At 32.3% G+C, this 17,418-nt stretch overlaps 1 non-coding gene across 1 annotated transcript; it reads right to left on the reverse strand.

The window, feature by feature from the left end:
• Window positions 1–17,236: 17,236 nt before the first annotated feature.
• Window positions 17,237–17,344, reverse strand: LOC148553764 (small nucleolar RNA R71). The gene has a single exon (XR_015892679.1). It is a non-coding gene; the product is annotated as a small nucleolar RNA R71 (small nucleolar RNA).
• Between the last annotated feature and the right edge of the window lie 74 nt (window positions 17,345–17,418).

Genomic DNA, 17,418 nt, shown 5'->3' on the forward strand with positions numbered 1-17,418 from the left:
GGCTGCTTTTGACCCAGTTTTTAGCCCGGAAAACACATATTAGAGGCTATAAAGTGGGGGAATGCATCCATTCATCATCAGGCTCTCATAATTCACAATTTTAGGAGTAGATGTAGTTTTTAGAGAGAGAGGTTCTCTCCTCTCTCTTAGGATTTAGTTTTAGGATTTAGGATTATTTCTTCTTCATTACAGGTTCAATGTTCCTTTTATTTATTTTTCTAATTTGATTTATGAATTCTTCTATGTCACAGATTACTCTTTGAATTAATGTTAATTGAGGTATTTCAGTTTATTATTGCTTTCTTTTATTTACATTATTGTTATTCCCATCTGAAGACATTTTTATTCCAGTAGATTTACTTTTCTCCTTTTGGTCTTGGTTAAGAAATCAGTAACTCAGAAATTATCAAACTCAAACATGATTGATAATTGTTATCTTTGTTAATTAAATTAAACTTCAATAATCCCAATCTTTTCTTAGGAAATAAATAGGATCCAAAGATCAAACCAATTAATCCCTTGACCGTCCTTTGCCTTAGTAAAGGTTAACAAGGTGGAATTAAGATTCAATTTTCATCATCATTGATAAGGATAGCTAGGATAGGACCTCTAATTTCTCATACCTTGCCAAAAGTTTATTTTACAGTTATTTATTTATTTTACAGTCATTTACTTATTTTAATTACAATTTAAATTACTTGTTCCTCATGTTAAAAACCCTAATTTACAATCTTCATAACCAATAATAAGAACATACATCCCTGCAGTTCCTTGAGAAGACGACCCGAGGTTAAATACTTCGGTTATCAATTTATTTAGGGGTTTGTTACTTATGACAACCAAAACGTTTGTAAGAAAGGTTGATTGCTTGGTTTAGTAACTATACTTGCAACGAGAGTTTACTATAACTTCTAAACCATCAATCTTCAGTTCTTCAAAATGGCGCCGTTGCCGGGGAATTGCAAACCTGTGCCTTATTATTGGTTATTGTAAATATTTGCTTTTTACTTGTTTATTTGTTTTTATTTTTGCTTTTTTCATAAATTAAGAGGTTATTGGTTTTTATTTAATTATAAAAAATTTTTAAAAATTTTTTTTCTTGGTGTCCATCTCGATCTTCAAGTTGTTCTTAGTTGTTTTCTTCATTTTGATCTAAAAATTTTTAAGTTTGTTGTCATTTTATTGTTTTTCTCTTTCCTTATTAAATTCAAAAATTCAAAATTTAAAAATCAAATTTCAAAATTCAAATTAAAAAAAAAAATTTCAAAATTCAATTTTAAAAATTTTTCAAATTTCAAAACTCAAATTTCAAAATTCAAATTTCAAAAATTTAAAATTCAAAATTTCAAATTTCAGATTTCAAAATTTAATTTTCAAATTTCAAAATTTAATTTTCAAAAATTTAAATTTCAATAACCTTTTAATTTCACTTTGTTTTTATTTTCGTTTTTAAATTTTTATTTGCTGTCATGAGTTCTCACCCCCATCGCTATGAGTCTGGTTACAATTATGTTGCAGGAAGAAGAAATTACAATGAGAACAGGCATCAAGGTTGGGACAATCAAAGATGGGAGGAGCCACAAGGATTTGATCAACCCGTCTTGGCGACAACAACCTCCAATGAACCCTTTCCTCAACATGACTTTGGACCACCAAACTCACAAGCCCCTTTACACCATTTACCTCCATATGACCCTAACCCACATCCATCATACCAACCACCCTATGAACCGAATGAGCCATACATAGATCCACCCCAACCTCCATTGGATAACAATACACTCATCTCTAACATCATTGGTCTCACCTCTACACTCCAAAATCTTATATCCCGCATGAACCAACCCTCTACCTCCAATATTCAACCCTCAAGCTCTAGTGCACTTCCTTTTCAACCACATAATGATCTTTTCATCCCATCATCCAACCCTACCAAAATATCTTATATTTTTCTTTTCCAAATCCTTATTTTTTTATCTTTTCTTATTTCTTTCTTCTTCCTTTTCTTATTTTCTTTCTCTTCCATTCTATTTTATTTAATTTATTTGCATACTTTCATTCATTGCATTTTAATTTTGTGCATATTTTTATTTTCTTTTCTAAAATTATTATTTTTTTCAATTGATGTTAAAAATTTTTCTTACTCAACTGTTGCATCTTTTCTTGAATTTACTTCGGTGCTTAGTAACTTGTTTTACACTATGGGATGACGTTAATTATCTGCCAATGCCAATCTTTTATACCTGTATTACTTTTGCATTGTCATGAATTTATATTATCTCTCCTTCCCCACTCTCTTCCCCATTGTTGCAAATTCTGCACCATTGGTATGCCATGTGCTTCTATTATTTTCTCACGTACATGTTGAAGCCTCCATGTAAATGAGACCCTTATCAATTGGCATTAACCCACCCATACTTCATTTATTTTCTTATCTTTATTTCTGGGTTACTTTTCTTCCCTTTTTCTTTCAGGATGGCCACCCGGAAGGGAACCGGAAGACATTTACATAGGGAAACAAGACAAGTCCATCTGCACAATCTTTGGAGAAAAGCATCAGTTGGAACAACCCGTCCACCTGCACATCTCAGCATGCACCGAGGACAGTGCAATCTTTAAGTGTGGGGAGGTCGATACCGATCTCCATGGGTTAGTACTTTCTTGTCTCAACACCAATGTTTAAATTTTCTTTGTAGTTAGTTGTTGCATTTGCATGATTGATTGCATATTTATTTGATTTTGTGCATATTTTACCACTTGGTTGAAGTAATATTTTCTTTTTCAAGAAACTTTTTAAAGTATTTCACTAATTTGAATAAAATTTAATGTTACACTTGTTTGAAGAAATATTATACTGGAACATGGTTTAGAGCTCGAACACACAAAACCAGTGAGATTTTGAGCTTATTTAAATTGGTTTCATTTCATCAACCAATATTCTGTTTTAGTGTGTATTTTTCTCTTTAAAATTGTGATCTTTGTCTTGCTTAATTCTATATTTTCATGATTTGATGTATGCATGCACTTATATGATTGAGGCCTTTGTTTCACTGAGCTTACATATCCATATGGCCTTAACCTTTTCATTATCCATTACAAACCAACTTTGAGCCTATTTTAACCCTTTGTTCTTTACTTTAGCTCATCACTACTCTAAGCGGAAAACAATAATATCCTTAATTTGAATCCTTGGTTAGCTTAGACTAGTGAGAATGCTTATGAATTAAGTGTGATGAAAAGTTGGTTTGGAAATATTTGGTTTAAGAATCGGGCATTGTATGTCTTTATGAAAATGTGAATGAAATATTTAAGACATGTTCATGCATTCAATAATTTAATCATATGCATTGAGAAAGAAAAAAAAATGATGAAAAAAAATTTATTAAGAAAAGAAAAATAGAAAAAGAAAAAAAAAGATGGAAAAAAAAAAGCAAATAATAAAAAGGGGACAAAATGCCCCAAAGTAAGTGGTGAAAGCAATGCATATGTACTGTACTTGAAATTAGAATGCATGAACATGTGGAAAACATGGTTAATGGATAGTTAGATGTGGTATTATGATTACATGGATTGTCTAAAGTTAGGTGGAAAGTTTAAGTTAATTAAGGATTCATATTTTAGTCCACTTGACCAAATACAATCCTACCTTGACCCCAACCCCATTACAACCCTTAAAAGACCTCTTGATATGTGTATATGTGCATTAAATTTATGTTGATTGTTAGATAAAGAGCAAGCCTTAGAAAGCAAGGTTAGTAGAGAATTGAGAGAATCGAACCCTAAACACTTGAGTGATTAGAGTGTATACACTACCGGTGAGGGTTCAATGCTCAATCCCTTGTTCCCTGCTTTCATGAGCTATTTTCTTCTTGCAAGTCTATTTGTACTTCATTTTCATGATTTGAATTAGTGAAATCCAGTTGAAAGATTTGTTCACTTTTAACTAAGTAGGTAGAAACATTTTGCATGTAGTTGCATTCATATAAATAGGTTGCATTTCATACATTCTTACTTTCCTCTTCATTCCTTTATAGCTTCTCTTGAGCTTAGCATGAGGACATGCTATTGTTTAAGTGTGGGGAGGTTGATAAACCACTATTTTATGATTTATCTTGTGCTCAATTGAGTGGATTTTATCAACTCTTTACCCACTTATTCATACTATTTGCATGGTTTTACATTTGCCTTCCTAATTATGTGCTTTGATTGAAAACATGCTTCTTTGGCCTTAAGTTCCCTATGTTTAATCCTCTCTTATTACCATTAGATGCCTTGATATGTGTGTTAAGTAATTTCAGAGATTACAGGGCAAGAATGGCTCAGAGGATGGAAAGGAAGCATACAAAAGTGGAAGGAATACAAGAAGTTGGAGAAACTACTAAGCTGTCCAGCCTAACCTCTTCGCACTCAAACGGCTATAATTTTAGCTACAGAGGTCCAAACGACGCGGTTCCAGTTGCGTTGGATATATAATTTGCCATAGCTACCCCGAAGTTAGGCGACGCGAATGCGTGAATGACGCGCCCGCGTCGCATCTGTGAACTTCAATCCACGCCACTGCATGGACGACGCCTCCGCGTCACCTTCCCGCGACCTGAACGTAACAGAAATTGCTGGGAGCGATTTCTGGGCTGCTTTTGACCCAGTTTTCAGCCCGAAAAACACAGATTATAGGCTATAAAGTGGGGGAATGCATCCATTCATCATCAGGCTCTCATAATTCACAATTTTAGGAGTAGATGTAGTTTTTAGAGAGAGAGGTTCTCTCCTCTCTCTTAGGATTTAGTTTTAGGATTTAGGATTATTTCTTCTTCATCACAGGTTCAATGTTTCTTTTATTTATTTTTCTAATTTGATTTATGAATTCTTCTATGTTACAGATTACTCTTTGAATTAATGTTAATTGAGGTATTTCAGTTTATTATTGCTTTCTTTTATTTACATTATTGTTATTCCCATCTGAAGACATTTTTATTCCAGTAGATTTACTTTTCTCCTTTTGGTCTTGGTTAAGAAATCAGTAACTCAGGAGTTATCAAACTCAAACATGATTGATAATTGTTATCTTTGTTAATTAAATTGAACTTCAATAATCCCAATCTTTTCTTAGGAAATAAATAGGATCCAAAGATCAAACCAATTAATCCCTTGACCGTCCTTTGCCTTAGTAAAGGTTAACAAAGTGGAATTAAGATTCAATTTTCATCATCATTGATAAGGATAGATAGGATAGGACCTCTAATTTCTCATACCTTGCCAAAAGTTTATTTTACAGTTATTTATTTATTTTACAGTCATTTACTTATTTTGATTGCAATTTAAATTACTTGTTCCTCATCTTAAAAATCCCAATTTACAATCTTCATAACTAATAATAAGAACATACTTCCCTGCAGTTCCTTGAGAAGACGACCCGAGGTTAAATACTTCGGTTATCAATTTATTTAGGGGTTTGTTACTTGTGACAACCAAAATGTTTGTAAGAAAGGTTGATTGCTTGGTTTAGTAACTATACTTGCAACGAGAGTTTGCTATAACTTCTAAACCATCAATCTTCAGTTCTTCAGTGGCGCACCAGGACATTTGGTTAGAGATTGTCGCCACGGGAGGAACCGAGATGAGGCTCAGAGGGAAGTGGGAAGGAATTTTATAGCTTCTTGAGATTCCTCAGTGAAAGTGGGAAGGAATCGCGATGGATTTTGTGACCAGTTTGTCGAGGACTAGGTCGGGATTTGATGCGGTTTGGGTGATCGTGGTTTGCTTAACTAGATCCGCTCATTTTCTGCTTATCCGAGTGAACTATTCTATGAAGGAGTTGGCGAGAAAGAACATCGACGCGATAGGATGATGGTGAACGAGATGCTCTGGCAACTTGTTGCGTTGGAAATGTCGAAAGTAGGACGCTTCGTGGAGTTACATTGCGTGATTCGGCTTTTCGAGGGCGAAAATATTTTTAAGGAGGGGAGGATGTAAGAACCCGAGTTTTCACGAATCAAATCATTTAAATTCCCAAATTAAATTCCAGAAATTTAGGATGAGAATTTGGGGATTTAAATATGATTTTTGGACTCAATAGGTCCTTCCGAGTCAGAAAATGTGTTTTCTGCAAAAACCGTAAAAAATTGCGAACTGACAGTCGAACCGGTTGAACCAGTTCAAGTCTGCTCGGTGCTGCACGAGAAGCAGTGAAAACAGCCGAAAACATTAGAAAAATATTAGAGATGAAAAACCGGGCGTTAATTTTAAAGGTTTGGCCCGAAGTTGGGCCAAACGTGCTAAAAACGCTAACGAGTTGGACCGGACCCAAGTTGGGCCCAAGCCTAACATATATAAGGGTTCATTAATGAATCCAATCACTCATAACACACTCAAATACACCCACACATTGCTGAAGAGAAGAAGAAGAAGAAGAGAAACCCCAAGAGCACTATTCATCCTCTTCTTTTCTAGCTAATATCTTGAGCTACGGTGCTCCGATTTGCATGCCGTCAGCGGCTACGCGTTCCTTGTGACAAGCTCTAAAAAACTCACCCAAGAAAATGGTAAGAAAAACTCGAATCCCTCTCAGTTCTTCTCCTCAAAATTTTGGGTATCTAGGGCTTGGAATTAAGTGAGTTTTTGTGATTCTTGGTGTTTAGGTTCACTCTAATCCTTGCTTAGCCTTGGGTTTTGACATCCAAATCTGTTGGGAAAGGTAAGAGGCTCTGAACTCTTGTGAACTTTTGATTTATGTTGAGCCCTAGGTTGATTTTGTGGTGATTTATATGTATATAGCTTGATTATTGTGAGTTTGGAGCTTGTTGGAGTTACATTGGTGGTTGGATTTTGGTTGAAAGCTCATTTGGTTCATATTGGTAATCGGCCAAGGTATGGTTTTGATTTTCTCTTTGTAGTATATAATATTCATGGACACTTAGGCTAGTGACCCATAAGATAGGTTTGAAATTTTATATGTTGTTGATGATTGGTTGGTTGATGGTGTACAATAAATTGGTATCGTTGATATGGTTCAATGATGATGTTGAGATATAATGGATTTGGATGATTGAACATTTTTTATTAATAATATGAAGCATGGTTGAGTGATGATGAAGATTGATGGTGATAAATGATGATTAGTGGATATGTGTTTGGAATGTTATATATATTTGATTATTAAGGTTGAGAATGATGAAGTAGGATGGAAAGATTGGTATTAATTGTGAAAAGTGACCCAAGTGGGTAAATTGTGTTGTAGAGGGGAATTTGGTATTGTTTTGGTTGGTTTGAGATATGATAATTGGAAGAATTGGTAAATTGGGAACTTGGGTAAAAGTTGATTTTTAATGAACTTTGTCTGATCATAACTTTTTCCTTGGTTTTCAAAATTGATTGAAATTTATTTAGAATGAATGCTTATTGAAAACCCTTTAATTTGATATAAAGTTTGCCAAATTTGAAATTCTGTAGAGGAAGTTATGATCATTCAAAGTTGGTGTTGAAAATCTAAAATTTTGCAAAGATGCAGAATTTCAGGATTTCTGATATGTGCGCACGCACAGCCTTGTGCACACGCACAACCCTGCAAAAATCTTATTCTATGCGGATGCACAAACCTGTGCGTACACACAGAAAAGGCTCTCTGCTTGTAGCGTTAGCACAGCTTGTGCGCGTGCACATCAATGAAGAATTACGACATGTGCGCACGCACAAGTCGGGAAGGGTCGTCTGTTGGGGCGCTCGCATAGCTTGTGCGAGTGAACAGGCTTGTAAATTTTAGTACCTGTGTGTATGCACACTTCTATGTGTACGCACACTTTCAAAATCTTCCTGGGCATGTGCACGCACACCCCTGTGCGGACGCACACGCCCTGTTTAACAAATTTAACTTTGTTTTCAACTATTTCTCCTTCCTAACAAGATCGTAAGCTTCTATAACACCATTTTAAGGCTTTTGGGCTTAAATTTTGAGTATGGAAATATGGAAAATAGTTGAAAGGGTTGAATATGGAAATATGAAAAATAGTTGAAAGTATGATTGTGAAGGGTTGAACTCAAGTGGCAGTTTTAACATGGGAGAATAGCCCCAAATAAGGCACGGAAGCAAGGTAGAATAAAATACAGCGACCCAAAACAAGCAGCAGCAACAACACACGACAATGACAACAGAGGTGCAGCAACCACCACCCTTCCGGGCAGCTGCAGCGATCATATTAGGGGATGGCAAGGCTAGGGCTTCTGGCAGCGACTTCGACAATAGAGCGCCAGCAACGACGTGCTCCGACAACACAGCGGTACCTCCCTTCTTCACCATCGAGCTCAAACCCTCTCTTTCTGTCTCTCGTTGTTTCCTCTTCTCAGCTACGGTAGCTCAGCGGTTTTTTCTTCACCGGCGCCGTCTTCCTCTCCTTTTCCTTCCTTTCTTTCCTCTTCTCCCCATGTTCTTTCCTCATTCCTCCCTATCTTCTTGTTCCATTCTTTCTTTAGTTATGAGTGACGGCTAGTGAGGGACTGAAGGTTGAGAGAAAGTGTTTGTGTGTGATTAGGGTTAGGAAAAAAAAAACAAGTGTGGCCCATAATTTTTATTTAGGATAAAGTATATTTTTTGTCCCTAAAGTTTAATAAAAGTTTCAAAAATATCCCTAAGTTTTATTTTGTTTCAATTTTGTCCCAAAAATTTTCGATTTGCATCAAATATACCCTCGACGGCTAAATTTTCAAAAAAAATTTAAGACCAATCTAACAATAATGCATGAAAATTATGCTTGATTTGCTTGTATTGAGGGTTGTTCTTATGAAATTGTTGTTGAATTGATCTTAAATTTTTTGAAAAATTAGCTGTCAGAAGTATATTTGATGCAAATCGAAAACTTTTAAGACAAAATTGAAACAAAATAAAACTTAGGGTATTTTTGAAACTTTTGTAAAACTTCAGGAACAAAAAATATACTTTACCATTTTTATTTATTTGCATATCTTTCTCAGTTTTTTTTTGAGTTATTACATATATAAGGTTTAATTTGATCAATTTTAAAATTTTAGGTATAAAAATGACTTACGTGTGTATTTTCAACGACTAATTTGATTTTAAATAAATTTATGACATGTCAGATAATACATGGCATACACGGCATGCCACGTATTACTGACTTGACATATCAATAAATTATCTTGTGACACATGTCATTAACTTACCACATCATAATCTAACTAAGAGAAAGATCAATTTGACTTATGCTTTATTTTTTAGAAACTAATATGACTAACTTAATCTTTCAAAACCAATTGAAAAATTAGTGATCTTTCAGAAATGAATTTAACTATTAATCTAAAAAAATTTTATAAAAAAATATTACCAATATTTTTTATAGAAAAATATCTTAATAGATAAAAATATTTTTTATAGAAAAATATCTTAATAGATAAAAATTTAAACTCATTCAATTTTTTACATGTTGGAAAGATATTTTGTTTGTATGTGTAACAAAATATTTTTTTTATTATTCTTATTTTTCTTATTTAAATTGTAACCACAAATATAAGTATAAAATCATATAACCAGCTCAGGTAGGATGATGCCGTGTTGGTACTTGGTACTGGTGTTCGCAAACACAGAATTCGTGGCAACAGATGCTATACTAGACACTAGTATCCTAGGCTTGATTCAAAGTAGTCGTAGTCACTACTCACCGAAATTATTTTTTATATTGGAATGAGAATAATATTTTTTTTATGATTATGGATCCAAAGAATATTAATTTAAATGTGGTATTATTTGATTTAAAGTGTAAAAATCAATTTTTTTTATTTATAAAAAAATCAAATCTTCTAATTTCTAACGATAAAAATTGTATCATACGATTTATAAACTTTAAAATAAAAAATCATAATAAACAAAAAAAAAACTCTCTGATTTAATATTAGTTTTTTTTTAATTTTCTTATAAAGTAATAGGACCAACAAATTACACATTTTCATAAAAAAAAAAGTATAAATTCAATATAGTTAAATTACACACGGTACTCAACCATAAAAAATTTTAGTACACTATTCATTCCTAATAGTAAAATTTTTTTTCTAAGATAAAATAAAAAAATTTATTTTTTACAAAAAATGTTTTCATCTTAATTTTTAGAGATTCATTAAATTTTATGCAGCAATAAGTTCATTCAATACATCAACAACTTTGTGGATGGAGAAAAAAGTTCACCCAGCCAAACAACAAAGTTTTTGCAAACAACAAATTTGTCCACTAATTCGACAAACTTCATGTGAGTTCTCCAACTATTTAAACGTTATGGTTCTCTCTAATTTTTCACTCCAATAAAATAAAATAAAAACCTCCTCTCTTCCTATTGTTACACACACTCTCTCTTTTTACTCTGTTCCTCCTCTCCTCTCCTCTCATCTCATCTCTCATCAACTTTCAAGTAATTTTTTTAATTATTATTTTTTTCAAGTTATCTTCTTATTATGTAATTTATTTATTTTTTAAATTTAAAATAAATATTTTATAAAAATTAGTATTAAGTATTAATATCAAGATAATTATTTAGATTTAATTATTTAAAAACATAGAGATAATTATATAGAGTCTATGATATTGATACGTATACGAGACACAACACGACACAAGACACGAGAAATGCAGACAACCAAATTTTAAATTCTTATAAAACACAATAAGACGACATATATATAAAATATAAAGTATTTTTTAGTTAAATTATAATGATATTTTGATATTTTATTGATATTAAAATATAAATTAATTTTTTAACAGTTTTTAATAGTTTTTATTTATATAAAGTATTTAAAATATTTTTATTTTAATAATAATAATATACACTATTTCCAAAACCATCTCAAGAATATATATTAAGAATAAGGTTGAACTAATATATTGACACGTGATTGTATTTAAATGTGTCTAAACATGTCTAAAAATTTTTTTTATCTTTTATTAAAATACAGTTGGACACCAAAAATACACGTGTTGGACAAATATTGATATGTGTCGTGTTTAAAATGTGTCCAATATGTGAATATGGTAATTCAACAAAGTATTTGTGTTTCATAGTTTAAAATTAATTATTTAGAAATACAGTGATAATTATTTTGAGTTAATGATTTAAAAATACAGAGATAATTATTGAGTTAATGATTAAGAAATATAGAGATAATTATTTAGAGTTAAGTATTTAGAAATATAAAGATAATTATATAGAATAAGTTATTTAGAAATTAGCGGTAAGTATTAGAGATATTTTATTAATTATTTAAAATAGTGTATTAGATAAGTGAGTGTAGATTTAATATGTTTTAATTTTTTTATTAAAATTATTTGGAGTTATTGATATTAATTATTTAAGTATTTGGAGTAAATTTTTGTAGTTTTCATTGTTAATTATTTAGAGTTATTATATGAATTATTGATATTTTTTTTTATTTTTTAATTATGTCAGTATTTAGTGTTATTGTTTGTTATAATATATATATATATATATATATATATATATATATATATATATATATATATATAAGTTGAAAATTATTGATATTAATTTTATAAATATTTTAATTTGGCTATTTTGATAGAGCCAAATTTGTTTGGTTACGAGGACATTCTCTATAGATTAGACTAAGTAGAGCATATTGCTGGTAGACTTGGCCAACTGGTATAATATTTAAGTTATGTCTTTAATTAATACAAAATATGCACTATATTGAATATGAATTTGACATAAATTTTATTTTTTAAGCCTAATAGGGTGTTACAGACGCGTCAGAATTTACTAGCGAGACCCAACAAACATACCAATATACACTTCAAACAGATTAATTTCGAGCATGTGGCCTACATAGTTGAGTGGGACTATAATTAAGCTTTAATCTTTGCGTTGGTCGAGAGATAGAGATAGTCTCACACTTTTTTATCTGTCATGTGGGAATATAACCATTACCCTATAAAACGTGGCATATTAGCTAAATCTCAATATTAATAGACATCCTGTTCGTGATTACATCAATAGATGAGGGCCATTCTACAATGAAAAATAATATTCTTTTAATTTAAAAAAAATCCAATAGTAAATCCTATTTTTAGATATTATGGGTAATTAAATTTCATTATGATTTTTAACTAACTTGTATCTTAGAAATATATTTTAAAATTATCAATTAAAAAAATAAAATATTAATTTGGTCCTTGTCTTTTTTTTTCCAAATGACAACGTGATCACTAACAAAAAAAAATAATTCACTTTAACCTCTTTCTTTGATCTATATGAGACAATACAATTTTTTTGTCAGTAATTCATGTACCACCATCATTTGTTAACAGAAATCGTTGATGTGTTACTTTAACATACTGAGTTGGATATTAAATATCAACATAGAATTAATAGGTATCTATTTATCTCAAAGTCAAATTGGTGATGGATTTATTTGTTTATATTCATTTAAACAAAATAATATCATTTTTATATCAAATTGGTCAAGGATCTATTGTTAAAGACTTATTTATTTTAAAAAAATTGATACAATGTTTTTATAACATTAATTTTTATTATTATAAAATTAATAAATTAATAATATAAATATAAACTAGCCATGTAATATATTAATAGTATTCTGGAATTATAATTAAAATTTAAAATGTCTTATACTTTTTTGTAATAATTACATAATTAATACATTATCTATTAAATATAGAATTCACGTGGATTTATCTCCGATGTGGAGAGCTCCTCGCGTTCCAGGCCGGCTCCAATTTCAGGTGGACGCTCTCCTCCAGTGTGGCATCTCCTCTTCAAGGGTTCATGTGCTCCTCTGTGATTCCGCCGTCAATTGTCCCTTTTACCGATTCGCTCACGCAACCTCCTTTCTTTACGGATTTGGTTGAACAGGTAATCATTACTTCGAACCCTAGGACCTTTGCCTTCTTCTCCTAATTTTCTTTCCTTTGCCCTATGAAACGTTGTGTAGAAGCTCTGTTTCTTGGGACTTTGCTTCCCCACCGTTCATCCAGGTTAGAGATTTCTCGTTACAGTCTCAAATTCAAGATCTCCAATCAATCAATCAGCTGCGCTCTTCTGGTGCCTTTATTTCCAAACCTATTTTCCTCTTCATCATTGATGAGCGGATAATTTATACGCTTTTTGGCATTGTTTTTAGTATGTTTTTAGTAGAATCTAGTTACTTTTAGGGATGTTTTCATTAGTTTTTATGTTAAATTCACATTTTTGGACTTTACTATGAGTTTGTGTGTTTTTCTGTGATTTCAGGTATTTTCTGGCTGAAATTGAGGGACTTGAGCAAAAATCAAATTCAGAGGTTGAAGAAGGACTGCTGATGCTGTTGGATTCTGACCTCCCTGCACTCAAAGTGGATTTTCTGGAGCTAAAGAACTCAAAATGGCGCGCTTCCAATTGCGTTGGAAAGTAGACATCCAGGGCTTTCCAGTAATGTTTAATAGTCCATACTTTGGCCGAGTTTAGATGACGTAAAAGGGCGTTGAACGCCAGTTCTACGCTGCTTTCTGGAGTTAAATGCCAGAAACAAGTCACAAACCAGAGTTGAACGCCAGAAATACGTTACAACCTGGCGTTCAAGTCCAGAAAAAGCCTCTGCACGTGTAACATTCAAGCTCAGCCCAAGCACACACCAAGTGGGCCCCAGAAGTGGATTTATGCATCAATTACTTACTTCTGTAAACCCTAGTAACTAGTTTAGTATAAATAGGACTTTTTACTATTGTATTAGACATCTTATGATCTTCGGATCATCTTTGATCACGTTTTGGGGGCTGGCCATTCGGCCATGCCTGGACCATTATCACTTATGTATTTTCATACGGTAGAGTTTCTGCACTCCATAGATTAAGGTGTGGAGCTCTGCTGTTCCTCAAAGATTAATGCAAAGTACTACTGTTTTTCTATTCAATTCAACTTATTCCACTTCTAAGATATTCATTCGCACTTCAACATGAATGTGATGAACGTGACAATCATCATCATTCCCTATGAACGCGTGCCTGACAACCACTTCCGTTCTACCCTAGATTGAATGAGTATCTCTTGGATCTCTTAATCAGAATCTTCGTGGTATAAGCTAGATTGATGGCGGCATTCATGAGAGTTCGGAAAGTCTAAACCTTGTCTGTGGTATTCCGAGTAGGACTCTGGGATTGAATGACTGTGATGAACTTCAAACTCGCGGGTGCTGGGCGTAGTGACAGACTCAAAAGGAGGGTGAATCCTATTCCAGTATGATCGAGAACCTCAGATGATTAGCCGTGCTGTGACAGAGCATTTGGACCATTTTCACAAGAGGATGGGATGCAGCCATTGACAAGGGTGATGCCTCCAGATGATTAGCCATGCAGTGACAGCGCATCAAACCATTTTCCAGAGAGGATAAAAAGTAGCAATTGACAACGGTGATGTCCTTACATAAAGCCAGCCATGGAAAGGAGTAAGACTGATTGGATGAAGGCAACAGGAAAGTAGAGGTTCAGAGGAACGAAAGCATCTCTATACACTTATCTGAAATTCTCACCAATGATGTACATAAGTGTTTCTATCCTTATTTTCTATCTATTTATTATTTATGTTCGAAAACTCCATAACTATTTTATATCCGCCTGACTGAGATTTACAAGGTGACCATAGCTTGCTTCATACCAACAATCTCCGTGGGATCGACCCTTACTCACATAAGGTTTATTACTTGGACGACCCAGTGCACTTGCTGGTTAGTTGTATCGAAGTTGTGAATGAAAATCGATTTATTAAGACGTGCGTACAGAGTTTCTGGCGCCGTTGCCTGAGATCACAATTTCGTCCACCAAGTTTTTGGCGCCGTTGCTGGGGATTGTTCGAGTTTGGACAACTGACGGTTCATCTTGTTGCTTAGATTGGGTAATTTTCTTCTTATTTTCAAAAAGTTTTAAAAAAAAATTTCAAAAATCTCTCAAAAATTTATCCTTTGTTTTTAAATAAAAAATTTTAAAATAAAAATGTTTTCAAAAATATATTTTTCTTCAGAATTTTTAAGAATGAATTCTAGTGTTTCATGAAGCATGTTGAAGCCTGGCTGGCTGTAAAGCCATGTCTAATTCTTCTGAATAGGGAATGTCAGGCGTGTCATGTCTGAGTTACATACTAAAGCTTGGCTGGCTATTAAGCCATGCCTGACCCTGTGATTGGAGCTTTAGTTTAAAGAGCATAAGATTCTTGGAATTCATATTAAAAATTTTGGAATCCTTATTTTTCTTTTTCAAAATGATTTTTGAAAAAAAAATTAATTAAAAGAAAATACAAAAAAATTCATAAAATCATAAAAATAAAAAAAAAATTATTTTGTATTTCTTGTTTGAGTCTTGAGTCAGATTTAAAGTTTGGTGTCAATTGCATGTTCATCTTGCATTTTTTCGAAAAATTCATGCATTCATGATCTTCAAGTTGTTCTTGGTAAGTCTTCTTGTTTGATCTTGATGTTTTCTTGTTTTGCATCTTTTCTTGTTTTTCATGTGCATTTTTGCATTCATAGTGTCTAAACATGAAAGATTTCTAAGTTTGGTGTCTTGCATGTTTTCTTTGCATATAAAATTTTCAAAAATATGTTCTTAATGTTCATCATGATCTTCATAATGTTCTTGGTGTTCATCTTGACATTCATAGCATTCTTGCATGCATTCATTGTTTTGATCCAAAATTTTCATGCATTGCATCATTTTCATGTTTTTCTCTCTCATCATTAAAAATTCAAAAATAAAAAAAAATATCTTCCCTTTTTCACTCATAAATTTCGAAAATTTGAGTTGACTTTTTCAAAACTTTTTTTAAAAAAAAATCTAGTTGTTTCTTATGAGTCAAATCAAATTTTCAATTTAAAAAAAATCTTATCTTTTTCAAAATCTTTTTCAAAAATCAAATCTTTTTCATTTTTCTTAGTTATTTTCGAAAATTTTAAAAAAATCTTTTTCAAAAATCTTTTTCTTATCTTTATCTCCTAATTTTCGAAAATAACATCATCAATTAATGTTTTGATTCAAAAAATTTCAAGTTTGTTACTTACTTGTTAAGAAAGATTCAAACTTTGAGTTCTAGAATCATATCTTGTGATTTCTTGTGAATCAAGTCATTAATTGTGATTTTAAAAATCAAATCTTTTTCAAAACTAATTTCAATCATATCTTTTCAAAAATATCTCTTTATCTTATCTTTTTCAAAATTTGATTTTAAAATATCCTTTCTAACTTCTTATCCTCTTATCTATTTTCAAATTTGTTTCAACTAACTAACTAAATTTTTGTTTGTTTCTTATCTTTTTCAAAACTACCTAACTAACTCCCTCTCTCTCTAATTTTCGAAAATATCTTCCCTCTTTTTCAAAATTTCTTTTTAATTAACTAATTATTTTAACTTTTGATTTTAAAATTTCAAAAAAATTACTAACCTTTTTCAAAAACTATTTTCGAAAACCACTAACTCTTTTTTCAAAAATTATTTTCGAAAATTCACTTCCCCCTCTCATCTTCTTCTATTTGTTTATTTATTTACTAACATCTCTTCCTCACTCACCAAAAATCCGAACCCCCTCTCTCTCTCTCTGAGTTCAGATTTTCTCTTCTTCTTTTCTTCTATTCACACAGGGACCTCTATACTGTGGTAAAAAGGATCCCTATTATTATTATTATTTTTCTGTCCCTCTTTTTCATATGAGCAGGAGCAAAGACAAGAATATTCTTGTTGAAGCAGATCCAGAACCTGAAAGGACTCTGAAAAGGAAACTAAGAGAAGCTAAAATACAACAGTCCAGAGACAACCTTTTAGAAATTTTCGAACAAGAAGAGGAGATGGCAGCCGAAAATAATAATAATGCAAGGAGAATGGTTGGTGACTTTACTGCACCTAATTCCAATTTACATGGAAGAAGCATCTCCATTCCTGCCATTGGAGCAAACAATTTTGAGCTAAAACCTCAATTAGTTTCTCTGATGCAGCAGAACTGCAAGTTCCATGGGCTTCCATCTGAAGATCCTTTTCAGTTCTTAACTGAATTCTTGCAGATATGTGATACTATTAAGACTAATGGAGTAGATCCTGAAGTCTACAGGCTCATGCTTTTCCCTTTTGCTGTAAGAGACAGAGCTAGAATATGGTTGGACTCTCAACCTAAGGATAGCCTGAACTCTTGGGATAAGCTGGTCAATGCTTTCTTAGCCAAGTTCTTTCCTCCTCAAAAGCTGAGTAAGCTTAGAGTGGATGTTCAGACCTTCAGACAGAAAGAAGGTGAATCCCTCTATGAAGCTTGGGAGAGATACAAAGGACTGACCAAAAATTGTCCTTCTGACATGCTTTCAGAATGGACCATCCTGGATATATTCTATGATGGTCTGTCTGAATTAGCTAAGATGTCATTGGATACTTCTGC

The sequence above is a fragment of the Arachis ipaensis genome, chromosome B7 (assembly GCF_059453495.1).
Source record: "Arachis ipaensis isolate K30076 ecotype BB chromosome B7, ASM5945349v1, whole genome shotgun sequence".
NCBI classification, from domain to species: domain Eukaryota; kingdom Viridiplantae; phylum Streptophyta; class Magnoliopsida; order Fabales; family Fabaceae; genus Arachis; species Arachis ipaensis.